Source organism: Meles meles, chromosome 1 (genome assembly GCF_922984935.1).
Source record: "Meles meles chromosome 1, mMelMel3.1 paternal haplotype, whole genome shotgun sequence".
In the NCBI taxonomy this organism is placed as follows: Eukaryota; Metazoa; Chordata; class Mammalia; order Carnivora; family Mustelidae; genus Meles; species Meles meles.
The window spans coordinates 85,502,631-85,518,691 of record NC_060066.1 but is presented as its reverse complement, the minus strand read 5'-3'; positions in this window follow the sequence as shown (position 1 = coordinate 85,518,691).

The following is a 16,061-nucleotide window of genomic DNA, read 5'->3' as shown; positions in this document are numbered from 1 at the left end:
CAAATCAATAAAGATATTTTCTAGTTAAAAAAAAAAAAGAAGTTTGGTTTTGCTCCCTACTTTACCAAGGAAAAGTAAGAAGATCATTCTGAATCTCAGTTTGTGAAAAGATAGGGGTGTTTGGGCATGTGTGCATGCATTTGCCCTTCTCATGATGCGTGCACTTGAAGAGCTCAGAGACATCAGAGCCATGAGCACTTTCGCCTTCCATCTGTAAGACCCGGAAGTGTGAATGCTTCATCTCCACTCCCCTGCTTGGGCAGAAGAAGCAGTTAACACCTCCTCTCCAAATCACAACCGTGTAGCAAAGAGAAGCTGGGCTCCTCTTGGTGAATGCCAGGGACCTTCATGGAGAAGGGGGTGCATGGTGCCTAGTGAACAACCATCCGTAACAAGACAAAATAAAGACGTAATGAAAATGACTGGTAGGGATGTGCACATACACATTCAAACAACCAAGCCGACAGATACTATACATCCAAACAAAGAAATGGGGGGAAAAAATGAAAGAGATAGTGGAATTACTAAAGTGACTGAAAACAGAAGAAGCTGACCTCAAGATGCCCTTGTGTTGAGGGGGAGGAGAAAGAGAAGCAGAAGGGAGGGCAGAATTCCCTCCTCTTGATTTCTTGTCCTAAAGAAATGCTTTGGGAATCTAACAACTCTCAAAAAGCTGTTGGCACTTCCAGTTTCACCTTGGAAGTAGGAAGAGCTTGAAAGAGCATTGAGGCCACACTTAAAACAAGAAATACTGGCACCAAAAAAACCCCCAAAACCAAAACAAACAAAAAAATCTGACAACTTTTCTTGAACCCATAAAAGAGCTGAGGTCACAGAACCAACATTCGACCTCAAATCTCAAATCTGGGAAGAAACAGGCATCTGCAGGGAGAGACCAAGCCAAGTATTTGTTTACCTAGAGCAAACACTGCCAACTTCCAAATAAGCTGATAAGAAGATTTAGTGAAATTTTACACAATCACTAAAGGCTAAGGGTGGGTGAGTGAGCAAGCACAGTCCCTGGGAGCCACAGACCTAGGGGAGCTCATAACCTCTTGCAGGATTTTCTCCACAATCCTCCTGGAGATACTAATAGGGAAAACTTGTGGCCACAGTGCTGGGGAGACAGCAATCACTGCTAAGACTCCACCCAGACTCATATTTCCCATCCTCCCTGTGGAACAAAAGCTTTAATCTACAGGGCGAACAGCAACAAAATCCAACACTTTGGAGCAGTAGTCAGTAGAGCCTCCTGCAGCTGTAAGAAGGGAACAGATTTTTTTAAAGATCTACCCATTGGGGAATGACAGGATCAGGTGCTAAGATAGCACTCAGCTAGAAGAAGTGCAGGGATCCTCGTGAGGGTCTCCTACTGAGACTTGGGTCACAGTGCCTGCAGAAGCCAGGGGCTGGGTCAGAACGTCAGAGTACAAGCCCCTTCCCCCAACCACAGTAAAAGACACCAGGAAAGTTAACAGTAGATTATAGCTGGAAGAAATCTAAGTAACAGACTCCCTCTGGTTAGCAGACACTGAGAAAACTCCTCTGGCAATGTGGCCCACGCTCTAAAAACAAGGTATGGCTACAGAAATTTGAAGCCTGTGGTATACGAAGGGGAACCCAGCACAAAAAAAAATCTTCAAAATTTGCCTGAATTCTGACTGGATTAACACAAACTTCCACAGTAAAGACATTGAAGAAAAACAGACGAGTTCATCTCCAAGCATAATAAATACTTACTTGTATATCCTCCTGTATTTTCTATCCTACAAAACATGGACAGTTCTCTACAAAAAAAAGAAAAAAAGGAAGGAAGGAAGGAAGGAAAGGAGGGAGGGAGGGAGGAAGGGAGAGAAAGAAAGAAAGAAAGAAAGAGAAAAGGAAAGAAAGAAAGAAAGAAAGAGAGAGGAAGGAGAGAAGGAAGGAAGAGGCATGTTAAAAGTAAGGAAGACTGAATCTGAAAAGATAAAATAATCAATAGAAACAGACTCAGGTTGGAGATCAGCCAGGGAATTTAAAACAACAATGACTAATCTGTTAAAGGTGCTAATGGAAAACATAGACAACATGCAAGATAGGTAATTTCATCAGAGAGAGAGAAACCATGCAGAAGAATAAAAAGATCAGATCAAGACCATAGTAACAGAGACAAAGAATGTCTTCAACAGAGCATCCAAGAACTATGCAGTATCAAATTGTTTGTTACATGTAAAATTGGAATCCCAAAGGTAGAAAATAGAAAGAATAGGGCAGAAGAAATACTTGAATAAATAATGGTGGAGAATTTCCTAAAAGTAATAGCATATACTAATCACAGATCAAAAAACTCAGAAAGCACCCAGGAGATTAAACACACACACCACATATTCAGCTACGCTTATTATACCAAAACATCTGGAAATCAAAAACCAAAAAAATCTTACAGGCAGCCAGAGGGAAAAAAAAAACACATTGCTGACTAAGGAACAAATGAAAACCACAAGAGATATGGGTTATTATGAGATATAATAAACACTTATAATGACCAAAGAATAAACCGACTATACTGAGTGCCGGTGAGAATGAGAGGAAACTGGGACTTGTATTGCTGGTGGAATATAAAATGGCACAGTGACTCTGGAAAGCAGTTTTCCAGTTAGTTATGAAGACAAATACACATTTATCATATATCTCCCTACCCTTTGCTATTTCCCTTAGACAAATGAAAAGGGATACTCACACAAATGTTGTGCACAGTTGTGTGGGGTAGTTCTATTCACAATCACCAAAGAACTAGAAACAACTCAAATGTCCATCAGTGCGTAAATGAGCTTGAAAAAATACGTTACATGTGTGCAATAAGATTACCCAGTAATGAAAAGGAAAGCACTACCGATAGAGCATGAATGAATTCTAAGGCCCTACGCCGAATGAAGAGCTTCGTCTCAAAAGTTGACATATGATCCCATTTACATTAAAACTCTGGAAAAGGTAAATCTACAGGGATGGAGATGTTTGCCAGGGGTTAATGGCAAGGGGAGGGTGTCCCCACTAAGGGCAGCATGAGGGATTATTTTGGGTGATGGAACTGTTTTGTATATACATTATTGCCTTCACAAGAGTGTATAAGTGTTTAAGCTTATAGAACATTTCCCCCTAAAAAGTGAATTCTGCTGTATATTAATTTTTAATATAATGACAAAAAAAGATGAAAATAGGTTGAGAAAAAGAGACACTGAAATTTTATAACTCATGCCCAGGCAATGACGTTTATTCTGCCATGATTGTTGGTTGACTTGATCCAGGTTGTAACAGCATAGGGTTTCCTTGGTTGCTGGTAAGATTCTAGTTAAATGCTAGAACACCCCTTCTGCCTTGCCACCAGGGATCATGGAGTTCTGCACTGGTCGGAGAAAGATTCCTTGGCAGAAGTTTAACATCGCACTCACACACTAGAGAACCACCAATATCATGATAAAAAGACATATTAAAGATCTACAATTTTCTGGCTCATTCTATTGAACTATAGCAGAAGAATGGTGATTTATTACTTATGTTTTCTTCTTTCCATATTTTTCTCTCTTGCCTCCAATCTGAGCAGATGGAGCAACTTTTGTTTGCTGCTGCCTCAGAGGAGGTTGGAGCCGGAGACCGCAGAAGTGGCCTGCCGTCCGCCAGCCTTCCTTACTTTGGTTTGCTGTGGCCTGAGCCTAGTGAGAGGCTGCTGCTCAGAACCAAGGGTAGACAGAGAGCTGTTAGAATTCCTTTGAAGGATGGCAGCATCAGAGGAGAGGATGCAGTTGGAAACTTTCAGGTTCCAACAAAGAATGAAGATCCATAGTTGACTGCCTTGCATTGTCCTCAGGTGAACTTGGGGTCGAGGGAAAAACAAAATGTACCAGAGGAGGAAAATCCCCAGCCCAGCGCCAGAGCTCCTAATCATAGAAAAGCTTTCCAAGCCCAAAGGAGCAACAAAACTTCCAGATGTATATAGAAACCATTCTGATCTAAACAAAGGTGGAGTGAAAACCAGGGCTTCCCACATAGTTTGCTCTGTATGAGTTTTCTGGAAACTGCCAGGAAGAACTCCATTAATGGATAACCTTGTATGTTCTGACAGGTTAGCTAGATGGGGGCTTGGAATTGGGTTACATCTCATTTAAAGAAAATGAAATAGTGTAACATTCCTTGGATACCATCAGTGCTACCATGTCCCCACCATTGTATCTTTAGCACCCATGCTTGCTGGTCCAGTTTCCAAATGCCCAACCCCCCAAGACTATGCCTAAGATCTCTCCATGCCACTGCAGTAAGCTCTGCCTGCATGAGGCACAGGCTTTAACTTCCAGAAAATTAATGCCTCCCCATCTCTACCCCAAGAGCAACCTTCAACCTATGACTAGTGGATAAAGACCCCAGCTCCCCTGTCTCTAGGGTGGGATAAGACATGTGTTTTCTATGGTTTTATACTGCTTACTTAATTCCAGTGGAATTAAGTGTCAGTTGCCCAAAGTGGTAAATTTCTTTTTTTTTTTTTTTTTTAAAGATTTTATTTATTTATTTGACAGAGAGAGAGGTCACAAGTAGGCAGAGAGGCAGGCAGAGAGAGAGGAGGAAGCAGGCTCCCCGCGGAGCAGAGAGCCCGATGCGGGGCTTGATCCCAGGACCCTGAGATCATGACCTGAGCCAAAGGCAGCGGCTTAATCCACTGAGCCACCCAGGCGCCCCATGGTAAATTTCTTGATAAAATCCTCATGATGTCTTCCTTCCTTTCTCCGTCTCATTTCCCCATTGACTTACTAGTATTTCCTGACTTCACTTCCTATATACTGTATATGTTAATGTTACTATGTCATAGGCTAAAGTTTGCATCCACCCCCCACAAAAATTTTATGTAGAAACCTAATCCCCAGTGTGATGGTGTTTGGAGGTGGGGTCTTTGGGAGATAATTACATCAGGAGGGAGGAGCCCCATGAGTGGGATTACTGTCCTTGTATAAAAGACCCCAGAGTGCTCCCTAGCTCTTTCTGCCATGTGGGACACAGCAAGACTTAGACTTTCCAGCCTGTGAGAAATAAGTGTCTGCTGTTTATAGGCCACGTAGTTGATGGTGCTTTTGTCACAGAAGTCCGAATGAATTAAAACACGATGGAAACCACTGCCACTCAAATCCTTAGTGCACAGTCTGCTTCTGCGCAGCCCCAAAATGAAGACTCCCAAGGTCTTGACTGCAAATTTATATGTCTACATTATTTTTAAAATTTATGTGTTTCCAGATTATTGTTGGGGAGAACATTTACTCCCCCGTAAGGGGAAGGATGGTCAAAACATCCCCACATTCTTACTGTCTACCTGCTCTCACCCCTACATGGGAGGAGCAAGTCATCTTGCTGGTGAGTTCAAGGAGAGGAATGGAGCACATCTGGCCCTTCCCAGCCCGGATCTGCCTGCTCTCTGAGAGGGCGCCTTCTGGTCGATCCAGCCCTGTGGCACTTTCCAGGCCAGCATAAGCACACGTCTCATTCCTACGTTAAGAACTGATACTTATCCTATTTTTAAAAAGGTTTTATTTATTTGACAGAGACACAGTGAGAGAAGGAACACAAGCAGGGGGAGTGGCAGAGGGAGAAGCAGGCTTCAAGCTGAGCAGGGAGCCCACCCAGATCATGACCTGACCCAAAGGCAGAAGCTTAACAACTGAGCCACCCAGGGGCTCCAGTATTTAACCCAATTTGTTTAATAATCTAAGCCATTCTCTAATTTTCTGATCAATCTCTCAGTGATAAATCCCAATTTTGATCTTCCTCTATCTCCTGTGTTTTATTTCTCAACTGATTCCCAAGAGAGTGAGAGGGCAAAAAATGGTATTTAGTTGTTGTTGTTTTAACTGTTCTCCCAACTCTTCTTGAAATTAAACATACATTTCACTTGTTTATGGGTTATTTGTATGAGTTTAGAATTCTACGTTGATAGAATTTCATTCTTACAGTTCTTTAAAAATGTTGTTCTTTTGTCTTTTTTGTGTATGTGTGAGAAAACTACTGTCATCCTCAACTTTTTGTTCCTTTGTTTACAGCATGTCTTCTTTTCTGGCTGCTTTTAAATTTTTCTATCACTGGATTTGAGCAATTAGAATACTGTGTGCCTTGGTTAGATTCGTTTTCCTTATGTTTCTCTTCTTGGAGCTTTCTGACCTTCTTAGATCTACGGGTTTTTAGTTTTCACAAATTTGGAAATTTTTCAGCTATTACTATTCAAATTATTTTTCTTTTCTCCTCCCTCCTTCAGGGCTCAAATTCCATATGTATTAGGTTGTTTAATATCTTCTAATGTTTTTTAATCCTTTTTTCTCTGTGGTTCATTTTGAGCTGTTTCTATTACTATGCTTGCAAGTTCACTAACATTTTCTTCTGCAAGTCTGATCTAACATTAATTCCATCCAGAGTATTTTTCATCTCAAATACTGTAGTTTTCATCTCCATGAATTTAACTTGGGTCTCTTTTATATCTCCCGTGACTCTACTTGATGTTTTGAACATCTGGATTACAGTTACAAGTATTTTAATTTCCTCGTGTACTAAATTTAACATCTGCATCAGTTCTTGGTTTTGCTTGGCTGGGTTTTTTTTTTTTTTTCCTCTTAATTATGGGTTGTGTTTTCCTGAATCTTTTTGGCATGCCTAGTAATCGTTGATTGGGCACCAGAGATTATGAGTTGTACCTTGTTGGGTGCTGGATATATTTTTTTATTCCTATAAATATTCTTGGGTAGCTTTGTTCTAAAATTCACTTGGAAACTGATCCTTCCCACCCACCCCTAGCTTTTTTGAGGTGTAATTGACAAATAAAAATGTAGATATTTAAATGTGATAAAACAATGTGATAATTTCATAACCACATATACTGTGAAAGGATTCCCCCATCAACTTAATTAACACATACTTCACTACACATATTTAACAACCCCCCCCCCTTTATGTCCTTGGTGAGAATATTGAAGTTCTCCTCTCTTAGCAAATTTCAATTATACAATATGGTATAATCAGCTATGGTTACCATGTTTTACATTGGGTCCTGAAAAACTGAATATTTGTATGCTTTCACAACCTCTTCCCATCCCCACCCACCCCTCTCAGCCACCTTTCGACTGTTTCTATGAATTCAACTTTTTGTTTCTTGGTTTTTGTTTTTTGGGTTTGCTTTGTTTGTTTCCACATATAAGTGATACCAGGGGAAACTGATTGTTTTGACTCTTTCTTTTCAGACTTGTTAAGCAGGTCCAGAGCAGAGGTCCATCTAGAGCTAATCAATTCCCACAGCTGCAGCAAGACCCCTTTGAGTCCCTATCCCGTGATGTATGAGGTTTGCCAATCTAGTTTGAAGGAACAGGCACAGTGGGAGTGATGGCCACCATTCCCCTGGTCCTTCTGGGTGCTTTTTCTCAGGTCTTTGGTTATTTTCTCATCTGTTTGTGCCAAGTTAGTACTCTACTGGAGACTCAGGGGCCTCCATGTATCTCTAGAGTTCTCTCTCTGTGCAGCTCTCCTCCCTCCCGGGCTCTAGTCCCTGCACTCAGCCACTTCGGTCTCCATGGACTTCGACTCAGGGACATTTCCAGGCTCTCCCTGTGCTCTCGGCCATAAGCTGCTGCAATTTTAACATTCACCTGGTTTGGTTCCCATTTGTCAGGGATTACCGTCCTACTCTGCAAAAAGGAAGATAAAATAAAGTCTTTGTCACGCAGAAAAGTTGAGAGCACTCATGACTAACAAACATGTTAGAGGAAGTTCCTCTGGCAGGAGAAAAAGGATGCCAGATGGAAATTTGGATCTACACAAAGGAATGAAGAATGTCATAAGAGGTAAACATCTGGATAAATATAAAATCCTTTTATTCAAATGCATAGCCAGTTCCAGTCCACTTATGGAATAGTCCATTATCTTCCCACTGAAATGAAATGCCTCCTTTTGATCAAATTTCTTAAGTACACTTGGATCTATTTCTCTGTTCTCTATTCTATTTCAGTGACCTACTTGTCTACAATTATATACTAGTGCAACTCTGGTTTTATTTCAATCACTATATAATTTGTTTAATATTTGTTAGGACAAGTTCACCTTGCTCTTCATTTTCAAAATTTGCTTGATAATTTCCCCATGTTTATTCTGTGACATAAACTCTTAAAAAGCACTATATTCACTCCTCCTGCCAAAAATAAATTTTTATATGTTTATATATTTCATATATATTTATATTATATCTATTATGTATTTGTATATGTAAAATATATATATATAAATTTCTGTTGGAATTCTGACTAAAATTATCATAAATCCATACATTAATTTGTAATGCAACAGTTAGCTATGAACAAGTTTTCATTAGGTGAAAGAGATCACAAGATGCTGGGCCTGGAGAGTCAAGATGGCGGGGAAGTAGGAGGAGGCACCATTTCAACCTGTACCCTAAAGTGAGCTGATTACCTACCAAAGAACTCCGACTACCCATGAAATCAGCCTGAGATCAGAATTATACACGTCTGGATCTCTACAGGAGCAGAAGACGCCAGTGGCAGGTAAAGCAGACTGGGAGCATAGGACTGATATCTGAAGATAAACAAAAGGGGGAGGGAGCCACCAGAGGTGACCGATGGGAAAGTAACACCCCAACACCAGAGTGCTCTGCGTCTGGGAACCAGCATTAACTTGGAGTCTGGTTGAAAGCACTCAAAAACAAACAGCAAAGGATCCCGGGGGGGATATAGTGGGAACCTGGGCAGTTAGGGTCAGGGACCTAAGTCCCCGGACCCAGGACAGCCTCCCCTGGCGCGGAGCCAGAGAGAGTGCGGCGGAGAAATCAGGTCTCCATCCCTGAGCCGCCAGTGCACCTGACCTGCCAGCGCGCCGAGAAGGAGTGGGGTCTGGCTCCCTTGAGGGGCTGGGAGCCTGGCCAGACGGCAATCCTGAAATGCGCGCGTCCCACACCCTCCCTTGGGATAGGTGCTACTAGGCGCTAGCCTGGAGCTCTGGCAGCCGGAAAAACCAGACATTCCCAGCCCGGGACAGTGGGAAAATCTCAGTGTGCGATCTCTGCTCCGAACCTCTCTGGCGGTCTGGAGCTGCCTAGACAGCCACCGCTGCCCTGGTTTTGGGTACAACGAGGAGCTCCTGCATCCCCAGGGACCGTGACTCAGAACAGACTCTGCCAGCAGCTTTTGCAAAACAGTCTGAGGCTTCTCTCTGAGAGGGAGGTTGGGGTGCTGTTTGCTCTCCTCTAAACCTCCAAAAACCATCAAAAGCTGTCAAGGCGAGAGAAAGCAGATGAAAGAACATAAAAACCCCCAGAGAACAAAAGGCTGAAAAAAAACAGTTTCCTCAGAGCTCACCCCCTTGAGGGGAGCGGGAGGACCTAACTCAGGGAACATCATTGTCTGAAAACCCACGTGGCAGGCCCCTCCCCCAGAAAACCAACCAGGAAGGAAGAAAAAAAAAAAAAAAGACTACAAGAGAACAATCACCACTACTTCATAAATACAACTTTTATTTTTAACTCTTTACCAATATTCTGGTTCTTTTTTTTTTTTATACATACAGATAATTTTTTAACCTATTTACCATCACACCGAGATGTCCAGTACATCAAATTCTTTAATAACCTTCTAACCTGAACTTTTTGATACATACACCCGTGTTTTTCTTTTGTTTTTCTATTTTTTTAATTCTTTTTTTCTTTTAACTTAGTTTAGTCTAGTTTATTCTTTTTTAATTTTTATTTTCTACTATACATATAGAGTTAAACTTCAAGGTAATCCCCTTTCCCCAATCAATGCTACCCCTATAGGCAAACCAGTTTCTAATCCCCCTGTAACTTAGGAAAGTTGAGTCCCTTAACAAAAACATCAAGATACCTTCAGGAAGAATCAAAATAAACTTCCTCACCCACACTGAGAATCTATAACCATTCTCCCAATTTTTCCTTCTGTCAGTGTTTCTGTGAATTTGTGTTTGTCCTGATAATATATAAACCTTATACTTGGGGTTTTTTCTGATGAGGGTCTTCCCTTTTTTTTTTTTTTTTTGCTTATATATACATATTTTTTTCTCTTGTCATATACTTTTATCACTCTTTTTGTCTGTCTGTTTTTGTTTGTATACTCCACAAATCTTACCTTGTGGCCCATTTGGGCTGAGCCTTCTCTTTTATCTTCCCTTTTTTTCCTATCTCTCTCTCTCTTTTTTTTTTCCTTTTTTCTTTCCCCTTTTTTTTCTTTCTCCTTCTCTATTTTTTTTCTCTTCATTTTTCTCTCATTTGGGTGGGGAATCCTGATTGCACAGAAGCGTTCCAGGGTGCACATTGACTGCACCACAATCGATAAGTCCAGCTGCATCTGTTTAGTCATCTCTTACCAAAATGACTAGGAGGAGGAATACCCAACAGAAGAAAAATACAGAGGATGGGCCTTCTGCAACAGAGCTAATGGCTATCGACATAGACAATATGTCAGAAAAGGAATTCAGACTAACAATTATCCAGGCAATAGCTAGGTTGGAGAAAGCCATGGATGACCAAACAGAATTGATTAGGGCAGAACTGAAAGCCACCAGGGATGATGTTCACAATGTTAGGGCAGAACTGAAAGCCACCAGGGATGATGTTGAAAATGCTCTCAATGAGTTCCAATCCAATCTAAATTCTCTAAAAGCTAGGGTAACTGAGACAGAAGATAGAATTAGTGATCTGGAGGACAAACAGATAGAGAGAAAGGATCAGGAGGAAGCCTGGAACAAACAGCTCAGAAGCCACGAAAACAGAATCAGGGAAATAAACGATGCCATGAAACGTTCCAATGTCAGAATTATTGGAATCCCTGAAGGGGAAGAAAAAGAAAGAAGTCTAGAAGATATAGTGGAAGAAGTTGTCTATGAAAATTTTCCCAATCTCACGAATGGAAACAACGTTCATGTACTAGAGGCAGAAAGATTTCCTCCCAAGATTTTAGATTCTCGAAAGTCCTCACGGCACCTTATCATTAGAATGGGGAATTTTGTTTCAAGAGAGACCCTCTTAAAAGCAGCTAGGACAAAGAAGCTTCTTACATACAGAGGAAAGCCCATTAGAATAACGTCAGACCTTTCCACAGAGACCTGGAAAGCCAGGAAGGGCTGGCAAAATATATTCAGAGTACTAAATGAGAAGAACATGCAACCAAGAATACTCTATCCAGCAAGACTGACATTTAAAATGGATGGAGAGATAAAGAGTTTCCAAGACCGGCAAGGCTTAAAAGACTATGCAACCACCAAGCCGACACTGCAGGAAATATTAAGGGGGGTCCTATAAGAGAGAAAAAATCCTAAGAATATCATTGAACAGAAATATAGAAACAATCTATAGACAGAAAGACTTCAAAGGCAACACGATGTCAATAAAAACCTATCTCTCAATAATCACTCTCAGTGTGAATGGGCTAAATGTGCCCATAAAACGACACAGGGTTGCAGATTGGATAAAATGACAGGACCCATCCATATGTTGTCTACAAGAGACCCATTTTGAACCTAAGGATACACCCAGACTGAAAGTGAAGGGATGGAGAAGCATCTTTCATGCCAATGGGCCTCAAAAGAAGGCCGGAGTAGCGATTCTCATATCAGATAAATTAGATTTTAAACTAAAGACTGTAGTCAGAGATACAGAGGGACACTACATAATTCTTAAAGGGACTATCCGACAAGACGATCTAACAATTGTGAATATCTATGCCCCCAATATGGGAGCACCCAATTACATAAGAAAACTATTAATCAAGATAAAGAGTCATATTGATACAAATACAATAATAGTAGGAGATCTTAATACGCCTCTCTCAGAAATAGACAGATCATCGAAGCAGAAAATTAATAAAGAAATAAGAGCATTGAATGAAACATTGGACCAGATGGACCTCATAGACATATACAGAACATTCCACCCTAAAACAACAGAATACTCATTCTTCTCAAGTGCACATGGAACCTTCTCCAGAATAGACCACATACTGGGTCACAAAGCAGGACTCAACCGATACCAAAAGACTGACATTATTCCCTGCATATTCTCCGATCACAATGCTTTGAAACTGGAGCTCAATCACAAGGAAAAGTTCAGAAGGAACTCAAACACCTGGAAGCTAAAGACCACCTTGCTTAAGAATGCTTGGATCAACCAGGAGATCAAAGACGAACTTAAACAATTCATGGAAACCAATGAGAATGAAGACACCTCGGTCCAAAACCTATGGGATACAGCAAAGGCGGTTCTAAGGGGGAAATACATAGCCATCCAAGCCTCCCTCAAAAACATTGAAAAATCCAGAATACACCAGCTGTCTCTACACCTTAAAGAACTGGAGAATCAACAACAAATCAAACCAACTCCACATGCAAGAAGGGAAATAATCAAGATTAGAGCAGAGATCAATGAGGTAGAAACGAGAGATACAGTAGAACGTATCAATGAAACTAGAAGCTGGTTTTTTGAAAGAATCAATAAAATCGATAAACCATTGGCCACACTAATCCAAAAGAAAAGAGAGAAAGCCCACATTAATAAAATTATGAATGAAAAGGGAGAGATCACAACGAACACCAAGGAAATAGAAACAATCATCAGAAATTATTACCAACAGTTATATGCCAATAAGCAAAGCAACCTAGATGAAATGGATGCATTCCTGGAAAGCTACAAACTCCCAAAATTGAACCAGGAAGAAACTGACAACCTGAATAGACCGATATCTCGTAATGAGATTGAAGCAGTGATCAAAAACCTCCCAAAAAACAAGAGCCCAGGACCTGACGGATTCCCTGGGGAATTCTACCAAACTTTCAAAGAAGAAATAACACCAATTCTCCTGAAGCTGTTCCAAACAATTGAAGCAAAAGGAAAACTTCCAGACTCTTTTTATGAAGCCAGCATTACCCTGATCCCCAAACCAGGCAAAGACCCTACCAAAAAGGAGAATTTCAGACCAATATCACTGATGAATATGGATGCAAAGATTCTCAACACGATCCTAGCAAACAGGATCCAGCAGCACATTCAAAAGATTATCCACCATGACCAGGTGGGATTCATCCCTGGGTTGCAAGGTTGGTTCAACATTCGCAAATCAATCAGTGTGATAGAACACATCAATAAGAGAAGAGAGAAGAACCACATGGTCCTCTCAATTGATGCAGAAAAAGCATTGGACAAAATCCAGCATCCGTTCCTGATGAAAACGCTTCAAAGTATAGGGATAGAGGGAACATTCCTGAACTTCATAAAATCTATCTATGAAAGACCCACAGCAAATATCATCCTCAATGGGAAAAAGCTCGCAGCCTTCCCGTTGAGATCAGGAACACGACAAGGATGCCCACTCTCACCACTCTTGTTCAACATAGTATTAGAAGTTCTAGCAACGGCAATAGACAACAAAGAGAAATAAAAGGTATCCAAATTGGCAAGGAAGAAGTCAAACTCTCTCTCTTCGCAGATGACATGATTCTTTATATGGAAAACCCCAAAGACTCCACCCCCAAACTACTAGAACTCATACAGCAATTCAGTAACGTGGTAGGATACAAAGTCAATGTACAGAAACCAGTGGCTTTCTTATACACCAACAATGAAAATACAGAAAGGGAAATTAGAGAATCGATTCCATTTACTATAGCACCAAGAACCATAAGATACCTGGGCATAAACCTAACCAAAGAAGTAAAGGACCTGTACTCGAGGAACTACAGCACACTCATGAAAGAAATTGAAGAAGACAAAAAAAGATGGAAGACTGTTCCATGCTCTTGGATTGAAAGAATAAACATTGTTAAAATGTCTATACTGCCTAGAGCAATCTATACTTTTAATGCCATTCCGATCAAAATTCCACTGATATTTTTCAAAGAGCTGGAGCAAATAATCCTAAAATTTGTATGGAGCCAGAAGAGACCCCGAATTGCTAAGGAAATGTTGAAAAACAAAAACAAAACTGGCGGCATCACGTTACCCGATTTCAAGCTTTACTACAAAGCTGTGATCACCAAGACAGCGTGGTACTGGCATAAAAACAGACCCATAGACCAGTGGAACAGAGTGGAGAGCCCAGATATGGACCCTCAACTCTATGGTGAAATAATCTTCGACAAAACAGGAAAAAATATTCAATGGAAAAAAGACAGTCTCTTCAATAAATGGTGCTGGGAAAACTGGACAGCGATATGTAGAAGAATGAAACTCGACCATTCTCTTACACCGTACACAAAGATAAACTCGAAATGGATAAAAGACCTCAACGTGAGACAGGAATCTATCAGAATGCTAGAGGAGAACATAGGCAGTAACCTCTTCGATATCAGCCACAGCAACTTCTTTCAAGATATGTCTCCAAAGGCCAAGGAAACTAAAGCAAAAATGAACTTTTGGGACTTCATCAAGATCAAAAGCTTCTGCACAGCAAAGGAAACAGTCAACAAAACAAAGAGGCAACCCACGGAATGGGAGAAGATATTTGCAAATGACAGTACAGACAAAAGGTTGATATCCAGGATCTATAAAGAACTTCTCAAACTCAACACACAAAACAGATAATCATATCAAAAAATGGGCAGAAGATATGAACAGACACTTCTCCAACGAGGACATACAAATGGCTATCAGACACATGAAAAAATGTTCATCATCACTAGCCATCAGGGAGGTTCAAATTAAAACAACATTGAGATACCACCTAACACCAGTTAGAATGGCCAAAATTAGCAAGACAGGAAACAACGTGTGCTGGAGAGGATGTGGAGAAAGGGGAACCCTCTTACACTGTTGGTGGGAATGCAAGTTAGTACAGCCACTTTGGAGAACAGTGTGGAGATTCCTGAAGAAATTAAAAATAGAGCTTCCCTATGACCCTGCAATTGCACTGCTGGGTATTTACCCCAAAGATACAGATGTAGTGAAAAGAAGGGCCATCTGTACCCCAATGTTTATTGTAGCAATGGCTACGGTCGCCAAACTGTGGAAAGAACCAAGATGCCCTTCAACGGATGAATGGATAAGGAAGATGTGGTCCATATACACAATGGAGTATTATGCCTCCATCAGAAAGGACGAATACCCAACTTTTGTAGCAACATGGACGGGACTGGAAGAAATTATGCTGAGCAAAATAAGTCAAGCAGAGAGAGTCAAGTATCATATGGTCTCACTTATTTGTGGAGCATAACAAATAACATGGAGGACATGGGGAGATGGAGAGGAGAGGGAGTTGAGGGAAACTGGAAGGGGAGATGAACCATGAGAGACTATGGACTCTGAAAAACAACCAGAGGGTTATGAAGGGGCGGCAGGGGGGTGGGGGGGGTGGGAGGTTGAGGAACCAGGTGGTGGGTAATAGGGAGGGCACGTACTGCATGGAGCACTGGGTGTGATGCCAAAACAATGAACACTGTTATGCTGTAAATAAACAAATTAAAAAAAAAAAGAAATTAAGAATAGAGCTTCCCTATGACCCTGCAGTTGTACTACTGCGTATTCACCCCAAAGATACAGATGTAGTGAAAAGAAGGGCCATCTGTACCCCAATGTTTATAGCAGCAATGGCCACGGTCGCCAAACTGTGGAAAGATCCAAGATGCCCTTCAATGGATGAATGGATAAGGAAGATGTGGTCCATATACACGATGGAGTATTATGCCTCCATCAGAAAGGATGAATACCCAACTTTTGTAGCAACATGGACGGGACTGGAAGAGATTATGCTGAGTGAAATAAGTCAAGCAGAGAGAGTCAAATATCATATGGTTTCACTTATTTGTGGAGCATAACAAATGACATGGAGGAAGGATATTGGAGATGGAGAGGAGAAGGAAGTTGAGATAAATTGGAAGGGGCGGTGAACTATGAGAGACTATGGACTCTGAAAAAGAACCTGAGGGTTTTAAAGGGACGGGGGGTGGGAGGTTGGGGAACCAGGTGGTGGGTAATAGGGAGGGCACGTACTGCATGGAGCACTGGGTGTTGTGCAAAAACATTAAATACTGTTACGCTGAAAAAAATTATAATT